Source organism: Palaemon carinicauda, chromosome 19, assembly GCF_036898095.1.
Source record: "Palaemon carinicauda isolate YSFRI2023 chromosome 19, ASM3689809v2, whole genome shotgun sequence".
NCBI classification, from domain to species: Eukaryota; Metazoa; Arthropoda; class Malacostraca; order Decapoda; family Palaemonidae; genus Palaemon; species Palaemon carinicauda.
In genome coordinates, this window is record NC_090743.1 from 68,391,571 (window position 1) to 68,404,070 (window position 12,500).

A 12,500-nucleotide genomic window follows, 5' to 3' on the forward strand; every position below is an offset into this window, starting at 1 on the left:
ACCCAAAAGCTATCAATTTATAGAACACTTAAGCAAATGTGAATACGGTTTTAAAGAAGGGGTAAATACAGTCTCCCCTGACCATCAACCCCTCCTGCCAATCCTTCTCGCCTCCCTAAAGAGAGGAAAGTAAATAAAAGAGGATATGTGGTGTTTACTCCAATGTTTTGTTTGCTCACCGCTTATGCTTTGTATGAGCAGGTCTGGAAAACTATCCCTGTGTAGGGCCTATTTATTAAGAGCAAAAAAATGAAATGATGCTTCACGTGAAACCTTGGATGGATGGCCTCCCTCAGAAGTGCAAGAAGGAGGGAGGCTCAGAGACTGGAGAACGTGGGGTGGGGTCCATCACAGTCTTGAGAAGATTGGGGGATCCCTCAGAGTAGTGAAATTGTTGGGGGCTAACTAAGAGTATTGCAATGGTTGGGGGATCCCTCAGAAACGTGAAGAGGTTTAGGGCTCCCTTAGATAAGTGAGAAGGTTGTGGGAATCCCTCAGAGACGTGAGAAGGTATACGGCTCCCTAAAAAAACGTAAAAAGGTTTGGAGATCTCTCAAAGAGGTGGGAAGTCTGGGGCTTCCTCCCACGCGTAAAAAGGGGGGAGGGCTCAGAGATGGAAGAAGGTTGGAAGGTCCTTCAGAGTCTTGAGAAGGTTAGGGCTCCCTCAGACGAGTGAGAAGGGGAAGGGGCTCAGAGAAGGGAGAGGGTAGGGAGGTCACACACAGTCTTCAGAAGGTTGATGGCTCACTCATGAGACTTGAGAAGGTTAGGGGATCCCTCTGAGACGTGAGAAGGTTGAGAAATCTTTGAGTCTTGGGAGGGTTAGATGATCCCTCAGAGTTTTGAGGAGTGAGAATATTAGAAAATCCCTCAGAGTCTTGAGGAGTGAGAATATTAGAAAGTCCCTCAGAGTCCTTATAAGGAGGGGGGATCCTTCAGAGACGTGAAAAGGTTTGGAGATCCCCTAGAGAAGGGAGAAGATGGGGGAGGTCCCTCAGAGTCATGAGAAGATTGGGGACTCCCAGCGAGATATGAGCAGGTAGGGGTATCTCTTGGAGATGTGAGGAGGTTGGGGGTCTCTCAGAGAGGTGAGAAGGTTGGGGAGTCCCTCGGATTCTTGAGAAGGTTGGGAGATTCCGTAGAATATTTAAAATATTTGGGTCTCCCTCGGAGCAATGAGAAGGTTTGGGATACCACAGAGACGTGAAAAAGTTTGGGGATCCCTCAATGATGTGAGAAGGGTAGAAGCTCCCTCAGATGCAAAAGGATGAGAGGGAACTCAGAGACAGGAGAAGGTGGGGAGGCTCCTCAGAGTCCTGAGAATTTTGGGGGCTCCCTCAGTGACTTGAGAAGGGTTGGGGATCTCTCAAAGACTTTGAAGATTGACGGTTTCTAACAAAAGAGGGTTGGAGAGTTCCTCAGAGACTTGAGCAAGTTGGGGAGGGGATCCCTCAGATACAGGCAAATGTTGGTGGATACCTAAAGAGCGTGACAAGATTTGGGGATCCCTCAGATATGTTAGAAGGTTTGGGGCTCCCTGAAAAACGTGAGAAGTTTTGGGCTTCTTTGAAGATGTGAGAAGGTTGGGATTTTCCTCAGTGACTTGAGAAAGTTGGGAGATCCTTCTAAAACAATGAGAAAGTTGGGGTATCCTTCAGAGACGTGAAATGTTTTGGGGTTCCCTCAGAGATGTGAGAAGGTTTAGGGCTCCTTCTGGGATGTGAGCAGGTTTGGGACTCCCCCAGGGATTTGAGAAGGTTGGGGGATCCTCAGAGACGTGAGGAAGATGGGGGATTCCTCAGAGACACAAAAATATTGGGGGATCCCTCACCGACGTGAAAAGTTTTGAGGTTTCCTCTGAGATGTGAGGAGGTTTAGGGCTCCCTTAGATACGTGATAAGGTTTGGGTCTCCCCCAGAGTCTTCGGAAGATTGGGGGATCCTTCAGTGCCGTAAGGTGGTTACGGGATCCCCCAGAGACATGAAAAAGATGTGGGAGCCCCCAGAGGAGTGAGAAGTTTTGTGGAGACTTCAGAGACGTCAGAAGGTTTGGGACTCCCACAAAGACAGGAGAAGTTTTAGGGCTCCCGCAGAGACATGAGAAGATTGGGAGATCCCTTAGTGATGTGAGAAGGTTGAGGATCCTCAGTGACATGAGAAGGATTGGAAGTCCCTTCGAGTCATGAGAAGGTTTATGGATCTCTCGGAGACGTGATAAGATTTGGGGCTCTCTCAGAAACAAAATAGGTTGTTTGCGCCCTCAGAAACGTGAGAGGGTTTAGGGTACTCTCAGAGACGTAAGAAGGTTTGGGGCTCCCTCAGAGACATAAGAAAATTAGGAGTTCCCTTAGTGATGTGAGAAGGTTGAGAGATCCTCAGTGGCATAAGAAGGTTTGGGAGTTCCTTTGAGTCAAGATAAGGTTTAAGGCTCCCTCGGAGACGTGATAAGGTTTGCAGCTCTCTCAGAAACAAAGAAGTTTAGGGACTCCCTTAGAGATGTGAAAGGGTTTAGAGCTCACTCAGAGACTTGAGAAGGTTGAAGGCTCCCTCAGAGATGCAAAAAGGTTGGGGGCTCTATCAGAGACGTGAGAAGGTTGTGGCCTCCATCAGAGATGTGGGAAGGATGGGGGCTTAATCAGAGACGTGAGAAGGTTTGGTATCCCCCAGAGATACAAAAAGTTTGGGGGATCCCTCAAAGATGTGAGAAGGTTTGGGATCCCTCAGCGACGTGAGAGGGTCTGTAGTTCCCTGAGAGACATAAGAATGTTTGGGGTTCCCTCAGAGACTTGAGAAGCTTCGGGGCTCTATCAGAGAGGTGAGAAGGTTGGAGGTTCCATCTGAGGAGTGAGAAGGTTGTTGGATCACTCAAAGATGGGAGAAAATTAGGGTATCCCTCAGAGACGTGGGAGGGTTCGGTGCTTCATGAGAGACGAGAGAAGGATGGAGTCCGTCTGTGACGTGAAAAGCTTGGGGGATCCTCCAGATATATAAGAAGGTTGGGTGCTTCATGAGAGACCAGAGAAGGTTGGGATCCTTCAGAGACGTGAAAAGGTTGTGGCATCTCTCAGAGACATGGGAAGGTTAGGTGATCCCTCAGAGGCTTTAGAAGGTTTGGGAATCCTTCAGAGACGTCAGAAGGTCTGGGTTTTCCTCAGAGACAAAAGAAGGTTCAGGGCCCTCTCGGAAACTTAAGAAGGGGGGGGGGGTACTTCAGAGATTTAGTTTGGTTGGGGGCTCCATCAGAGATGTGAGAAGGTTGGGGTAACCCTCAGAGACGCGAGGAGGTTGAGGGATCGATCAGAGACGAGAGTGTTGGTGGGAGGGCTACCTTAGAGATGTGAAAGGTTTTTTGGAATCCCTCAGAGACGTGAGGTTTGTGGCTCTTCAGACACGTGAAAATTTTTTGGCTCCTTCAGAGAGGGGAAAAGGTTTGAGGAACCGTCAGTGACGTGAGAAAGTTTTAGGTTTCCTGAGAGACATAAGAAGGTTTGGGGCTGTCACAGAGATGTGAGAAGTTTTGGGGCTCCTCAAGAGACTTGAAAAGGTTGGGGGATCTCTCAAAGGCGTAAGAATTCAGGGATCCCATAGAGACTTAAGAATTTTTGGGGATCACAGAGAGTCGTGAGCAGGTTTGGGGCTCCTTCAGAGACGTGGAAAGTTGCGAGATCCCTTAGTGTTGTGAGAAGGTTGGGGGATCCCTCAGTGATGATAGAAGATTTGGTAGTCCCTCGGAATCTTGAGAAGCTTTGAGGCTCCTTCAAAGACGTGAGAAGATTTGTGGCTTCTTCAGAGACGTGGGAAGGAATGAGGATCCCTCAGAGACGTGAGAAGTTCTGGGGCTCCTTCAAAGACAGGAAAGTGTATGGGGAACCATTGGTGATGTAAGAAAGTTTTGGGGTTTCCTCAGAGACGTCAGAAGGATTGGGGCATTCACAGAGATGTGAAAGGTTTTGGGGCTCCCCAAGAGATTTGAGAAGGTTTGGGGATCACATAGTGATGTGAGAGGGTTGGGGGATCTCTCAGACATAAAAATGTTGAGGATCCCACAGAGAATTAAGAAGTTTTGGGGATCGCAGAGAGCCGTAAGCAGGTTGGGGCTCCTCAAAGACGTGAAAAGTTTTGAGGCTCCTTCAGAGACGTAAGAAGCTTGGGCGATCCCTTAGTGACATGAGAAGGCTGGGGGTTCCCTCACTGATGATAGGAAATTTGTAAGTCCCTTGGAGTTTTGAGAAGCTTTGAGGCTCCCTCAAAGATGTGAGAAGATTTGGGGCTCCTTCAGAGATGTGAGAAGGATTGAGGATCCCTCAGAGATGTGAGAAGGTCTGGGGCTCCTTCAGAGACGTGATAGTGTTGGAGGAACTGTTGGTGACGTGAGAAAGTTTTGGGGTTTTCTCGGACATGAAAAGGTTTTGGGCTTTAACAGAGATGTGAGAAGTTTTGGGGCTCCCCGAGAGACTTGAGAAGGTTGTGGGATCATAAAGTGACGTGAGAAGATTTGGGGCTCCCTCAGCGTCGTCAGAAATTTTATGGCTCCTTCAGAGATGTGAGAAGATTGGGAGATATCTTAGTGACGTGAGAAAGTTGAGGGATCCTTTAATAACGTTAGAAGGTTTGGAAGTCTCTCGGAGTCTTGAGATGCTCTGAGGTTCCCTTAGAGACGTGAGAATAGTTGAGGCTTCTTTAGAGACGTGAAAAGGATTAGGGATCCCTTAGAGACGTGAGAAGGTTTGGGGATCTGAGACATAAGAAGAATGGGGGCTTCCTCAGAGACTTGAGAAGAGTGGGGACTCCATGATAAACGTGAAGGGGTTTGGGGCCACCTCAGAGACTTGAGTAGGTTGGGGGCTTCGTCAGAGACGTGTGAATGTTAGGTTGTCCATGAGAGACGTGAACTGTCTGGGGGATCCCTCAGGGACTTGAGAAGGTTTGGGCTCCTTCAGAGACTTGTGACGGTTTTGGGCTTCTTTGGAGACGTGAGAAGGTTGGGGGCTCCCTCAGAGTTGTGAGAGGGTTGTTGGATACCCCAGAGATGTGAGAAGGTTGGGGAATCCATTAGATACATGAAAAGGTTGCGGGATCCCTCAGAGAAGTCGGAATTTTTGGGGATCACTCAGAGACGTAAGAGGATGTGAGGCTCTCTCAGAGAAATAAGAATGTTGGGCACTCTCTCAGAGACCTGGGAAGGTTGGAGCCTTCCTCTGAGTGTTGAGAAGGTTGGTGGCTCCCTCAGAGACGTAAGAAAGTTGGGGGCTCCATCAGATACGTGAGAAGGTTGGGGGCCCTATTAAGGACGGAATAAGGTTGGGAGGGGTGTCTCTCCGAGACTTGAGAAGGTTGGGAGATTTCTCAGAGACTTGAGAAGGTTTAGCGCTCCATCGGAGACGTGAGAATTTTGTGGTCTCGATCACAGACGTGAAAAGGTGGGGAGGGAGGCTTCACCAGAGACTTAAAAAGATATTCGGGCTCTCACAGAGAGGTGAAAAGGTTGGGGAGTCTCTCAGAATCTTGAGAAGGTTGGGGGATCCCTAAGAGTCTAGAAAAGTTTAAGGGTCCCTGAGAGTCTTTAGAAGGTAGGGGAATTCCCCAGAGACGTGACAAGGTAAGTGGAGATAAGTGATGCTACTGAACCGCAATTTTTATGCGAATTTCATGAAATTCTATTTTTTGAAAAAGGCATCGCATTCCTGAGGTGCCAGGTAAGATTTAGGGTGAGTTACCATAGGTGTTTTCACTGTCGAAAAATATTTGATCAAACTCTTTCCCTGTTATATTATGGCGAGTGTTATAAACTGTACCTTTAGTAATAGGTAGCAATATCACAAATTTATGTATAAGTTTTATATTATTGTTATATTTTCTTCTTTTTATCTTCATTATTTTCCTACTATTATTATAATTCTTAGAAGCATTATGAGAAATATTAATGATAACCTAGCTACAACAATATTGAAAATAAATAAGTTGAGAATAAACAATAAAAGAGAAATAAAAGAATAGACAAATACCGAAGACATAAACAAGGAACAAATTAATACGTTTTTATCATAAAAATATAGTAAAGACAAAATAATAAAACTAACAAAAAATAAATCACGGACCAAATTAAAACGTTCTTTATCATATCAGAAGAAAACCTACTACCTAACCATGCTGATATCATCATGTAATTCTGTACCAATTACATGATTAATTAAGGTGAAACCGCAGCAAATGTGTCAGCCCTCTGCTGATCAGGAATCATATGGCTTCACGATCTGATTAAATCTAGCGATTGATATCGTCAGCAGTTTTTTTTTTTTTTTTTTTTCCATATCCACTTTGATTGGTGATTCTAGCAGTCCACGGTTATTCATCAACTTGTGAGGGAATCTGATGTAATTACATATCACTTACTTGAAGAGTTCAGAAATTATAGTTTTGATGTCTAATTATTTGATTTAATTCATAATCATATTATTTCAATTCCTAATGATTTATCATTAATATGAATATATGATGATTTGTTTAAATAGCTCATTTCTGCATTAGTGATCCTAACTGCAGAAATATTTTTGAGAAAACGATGAAGTATTAATGAGATTTATTTGAATCCCATTTGATAATGAATCATTGCCTCTGCTAAAGAGGTTAAAAATCCACTGCGCTTATTTATTTGTTTATTCATCTATTTGTTTGTCTGTTAGCAGATATTTTTTACCGGAATTTTCACCAAATTTCAATACCGTAGGAGCTCATTAAATTTTGTTGGTGATCCGGATCAAGATCGCAATTCTCGTTATTATTGTTATCAATATTATACAGTAGATTAATTCACGGTCGATATATGAAAAAGGGAAAGCTTGGTCCGTAGAATTGAGAGAAAATTTTGTTAACATATATATACGAGGTCTGAAATATGTGATTTTCCATTCTACTTGTTATATATATATATATATATATATATATATATATATATATATATATATATATATATATATATATATATATATATATATATATATATATATATACATAAATACAGTATATATATATATATATATATATATATATATATATATATATATATATATATATATATATATATATATATATATATATATATACATATATATATATACATTATATATATATATATATATATATATATAAATATATATATATATATATATATATATATATATATATATATATATATATATATATGTATATATATATGTATATATATATATATATATATATATATATATATATATATATATATATATATATATATATATATATATATATATGTATATATGTACATATAGGTATATATATATAAATATATATATATATATATATATATATATATATATATATATATATATATATATATATATATATATATATACAATATATATGTATATATATATATATATATATATATATATATATATATATATATATATATATATATATATATATATATATATGTGTGTGTGTGTGTGTGTGTGTGTGTGTGTGTGTGTGTGAAAGCAATGATAATAAAATGAAATAAAAAAAAAACTCTTGTTTTAGAGATGATATAACAAACAAACAAAATTAGATCCAGATATCTCTACTAGATGATATGACAGAGAAATTGACGTAAGAGAGAGAGAGAGAGAGAGAGAGAGAGAGAGAGAGAGAGAGAGAGAGAGAGAGAGAGAGAGAGAGAGAGAGAGAGAGAGAGAGAGAGAGACCATTAACTATATTGGTTTTGTCATCCAAGAATGCATTTGAAATATCTCACAATTTCGGAAGTTTATTTATGAAAAATTTTACGAAGTGATTTTTTTTTTTTTTTGTTGGAAACAAAAACTTTACATCAAAACGAATCTAAAAGAATCCACTTTTAACCTTTCGTCTATTAAAATTCTCTGCTCCAGTTAAGAGTTTAATGAATAATTACGCTTCTACTTTTTTATTCATATCGCAAATCTTTCTAAAACCCTGTTTTGTGACTTTTAAACTCTCCGGGAAATACCTTACAAATTCCGCAAACTTTTTATGAGCACTGCTCTTTCTTTTACAATGTAGTTAAACGTTTTAGAATTGAACACTACTTTATGTTTTTTTAACCATCTTTTCAGAACATAAAAATCATTTCCATTGTGTTTTTCAACCGCCTGTTCAATATTTAACACCTTTTTTTCTGTCCCCTTTTCCAACCATCTGTGCAGAATATAACACTATTTCTATGCTCTTTTCAATCATTTGTTCAGAATTTAACACTGTTCTATGCTCTTTTTTCAAACTTCTGTCCAGAATTTAAAAAATTTTAAGGTCTGTTTCTCAATCATCTGTTCTGAATTTGAAACCGTTTTCTATTCAGTTTTTAAACCATCTATTCATAATTTAATACTATTTCTTCTTATTGAAACATTTGTTCAGAATTTAACAATTTTCTATGCTCTTTTTTTTTCGAGCATCTGCACAGAATTTAGCACTAATTTCTCTGCTCTTTTTCAAGCATATTTTCAGAAATTAATACTATTTTCTGATTTTTCCAAATACCTGAACCGGTTTTGATACTATTTTCTATGCTATTTTTCAACCATTTGATCAGGATTTAACATGTTTTTTTTTTTTTTTTTTTTTTTTTTTTTTTTTTTTTGCTGAATGTAACATCATTTCTATCCTCTTTTGCAGCTATTTGTTCAGAATTTAGTACTGTTTTCTATGCTCTTTTTCAACCATTCAGAATTTAAAAATATTTCATGGGGTTTTTTAACCGTCTGTTCAGAATTTCTTAAATTTCTGATTTTTTTTAACCGTCTATTCCGAATTTAATATAATTTTCTATGCATTTTCAATAATCTTTCCAGACTAAAACTACTCTCTATGTTATTTTTACAATTTACAAATTTTCTATACTCCTTTTCAACAATCTGTGCAGAAAATAATACTAATTTTATACTATTTTTCAACCATTTCTTCAGTATCTAGCACTATTTTCTATGCTTTTTCTCAACCATCTGTCCAGAATTTAACAATACCTTTTGCACTTTTTCAACAACCCATTCATAATTTAACTATTCTTTAGCTCTTTTTCAACCATCTGTTCAGAATTAAACGCATACATATATATATATATATATATATATATATATATATATATATATATATATATATATATATATATATATAAATATATATATATATATATATATATATATATATATATATATATATATATATATATATATATATATATATATATATATAGATATAGATATACAATATATATATATATATATATATATATATATATATATATATATATATATATATATATATATATATATATATATATATATATATATATATATATATATATATATATATATATATATATATATATATATATATATATATATATGAACTGATCGTAATCATGGCGGCAGCGACTGGTCTGATTATGTGTCAAGGTCTTTTTTCTCTTTCTGAGAGAAAATAATAGGTAAGCTGTGATTTGGCACTCGAAAAGTCCTTTAAAGCTCAGCTCGGTCATTGAAGTGAGCATTGGCATTACTAAACTCCTCCAGGTTAGTTCTTGAAGAAAGATCGCGTAAAACAACCAATCATGATAGGCAGAGCCATGCTAATGTATAAGCATTTTAGTAAAAAAGGACCCAGAGTACAGGCAGTCTTGTTTCGGGGCCCATAAAGTGTGTTACAAAATAGAGGGCAGGTGCCAACATGTGTGTTGAACCGAGTACCAATTTTCTGAGGGTTTTTTCATAGACTGTAACGTAATCATAATTAAAGGGCAACCATGTGAACTTAAGAGAATATAGTCTTTGTAAAACAATCAGGTCGTGTATTACTTGACTTAAATCCCCGCCATTCGTGTTTTCCTAAATTGATTGAACCCCTATATGACCCAGATCGAGTCATTTTAAATGGTGTCAAGTATGGAGTTGTATTATTGATATAATGTCTATACTAAGTGATTTTAGCCAACGTAAGGTTATTGAAAAAGTAGAAAAAAAGATCACAATAAAAATGGCTAACATAAGAAGCTCTAAGTCGAGTGGGGATGATGGAGAGAATGGCAAAATGAATCTCATAGCTATTGTAAACATGTTGCTCGGTGAACAGAATTTTGTAATGAGCGCACCATCATTCCTACAAGAAATCAGGCATTAATTAGCAGAATTACGTAGAGATATACAGAAAGGTCAGAACAGTAGAAGTGACATTGTAATCTCAACCAGGTCGGGAGGTGTCATGGATACCCAGATGTGACCAAAATAGTGGAAGTGGTAAATAAAATTCAGGTCTTACTAAGACTTGATCCTGAATTTGATAATACACGGTCCGTAGAGGGGTTCTTGTCGATCGAAGCCTTCTTGACAAGAATAAGAAAAGCCACCCCTGGTTAATCTGACGCTCAGTGCTCAAACCACACAAAAGATGACCGGAGTTGCAGCTTCCCTGTTAGGAGAGTTGGATTTTGACATCACGGATTTGGAATCATTCCGGAAAGGACTCCTGAAACACTTGGTCTCCCTAAGGAGTAAAAAAGAATAATGTGGGAAACTTACAGCTCGGACTTGTGGGTTTGAGAGATCATCGCCGAATAAGTTATATGTATAACTAGAGATTACGATATCCTGGCACCGGAAGCAGAAAAGACACCAGAGGACAAAGGTGCGTTTTTCCAAAGAATGCTAATGAGGGCTCTCCCCGAAACTGTAGCCATGCTCCTGCTCGGGTCTGGGCAACATTTTGTCACCTGCCATCCCTACAGCGCAAATGATACTCAACTGAAGGAGACTGGGAGAGGCAGGATCAGGGGTAAACGCTCTCCCCCACACCCATCCTCACAGCGGCTCAACCATCAATGCAGCCTCACCCCCAACCTGTCCCTGGCCCCTCCTAGGGAGCTGGCTCCAGTGGGGGAGACCCTCGAAGAGGGATAGTCCAGCGAGGTTGGAACTTGGCAGCTAGGTGTTGTTGAAAGTGTGGTAGGAGGGGGCCCTTAAGGGGTTCGATGCCCTTCCAATGATCAGTGTCAGTGTTTTGGGTGCCATGCCACCGACCATCTTCTTAACAGCTGTTCAATAAAGGGCGTCGGCACAAGAAACCACGTTTCCCCAGCATCAATGAAAGCAAGGGGAAGACGACGCAGAAAGGGAACCAAGAGTCCTTCGGGCCGCCCTTCAGGCCTGTCAGGCAGTCTAGTCTACGTATAACCACATCAAAAGTGGCAAGATTCTATGTTCCCAGGAGTCACCACCATCACCGAAGGAAAGGTCGAAATTCCTTTTATAAATGTAAGTACCCAGTGGTTCCACTTACGCACTGAGTCACTCTGCAACCTTGAGTTAGGTTCCCTTGTGATTTGCCGAACAGACACTGGCAGCCATGTCTTTTCATGGTAAAGGTCCCGGTGGGGACACTGAGAAAGCTCTGTTAAACAGCTGTTGGATCAACCCCAATTAAGTATCACAAAAGAGTGGGAAATGTTGTAGGGGATGTTGCAGACGTAATTGCACTGGAGATGAACCCCTTGGAAGAATTACTAAGTTTAAATTTAACATCGAGACTTGGAGTCAGTCCCCATTTCGTTCCAAACCGTACAGGACTCCTGTCTATCTTGTAGAGCAATTGTAAATTAAATTAATAAATCAAAAGAGCAAGGTACGATTCGAGAAAAATGAGTCCCCCTGGGCCTCTCCAATTGTGATGGTTCATAAGAAGGATGGTTCTCTCCGACTATGAGTAAATTATAGGAGGGTCTATAATGTTACCAAGGATAACGCATACCCCTTGCCCTCTATCAAGGTACTATTTTCAAAATCAGGGAAAGTGGGTTTTTTTCTATATTACATTTAAAGGATGTGTATCATCAAATTCTCTTAAATGACGAAAATAAATAGAAAACAGCCTTCAGAGCAAATGATCAATTCTTCAAGTATAATTATCTTCCTTTCCAATTTAAGAATGCCCCTGCCCATTTTTCTCGTGTGTTGATGTCCGTACTAGCTTCATTATTAGGTCAAAATTGTAATTGGGGCTATGGGAGACGACCATAGAAAAAATCTTATACAAGTGTTAGAAGCCTTGAGATATCAGGGGAGAAAGATCAATTTAGACAAATTTAAATTCTTTCAACAAGAAGTAGAATTTTTGGGGCTCATAGTAACACCCGAAGGCTTAAGGCCTTGTGCCGATACAGTACCTGAAATTAAAGAATTTCCAGAGCCAGAAAATGCTAAGGAATTAGACAGCTTTCTTGGGCTTTGCGTGGTATTACCGTAAGTTTATACATAACTTCAATCACATAGCCTGACCGCTAGATTCATTAAGGAAGTAGGCCGAATTTCAGTATAGAGAGAGAGAATGCAGCTTTTCAGACCTTAAAGAATGCTCTCACGAGCGACAAACTGTTGCCTTATCCAAGGTTTGACTGGCGTCATTTGTCAATTTGATGATAAAGGGAATGAGAGGCGTATTTGTTTTATTTTACCAGCT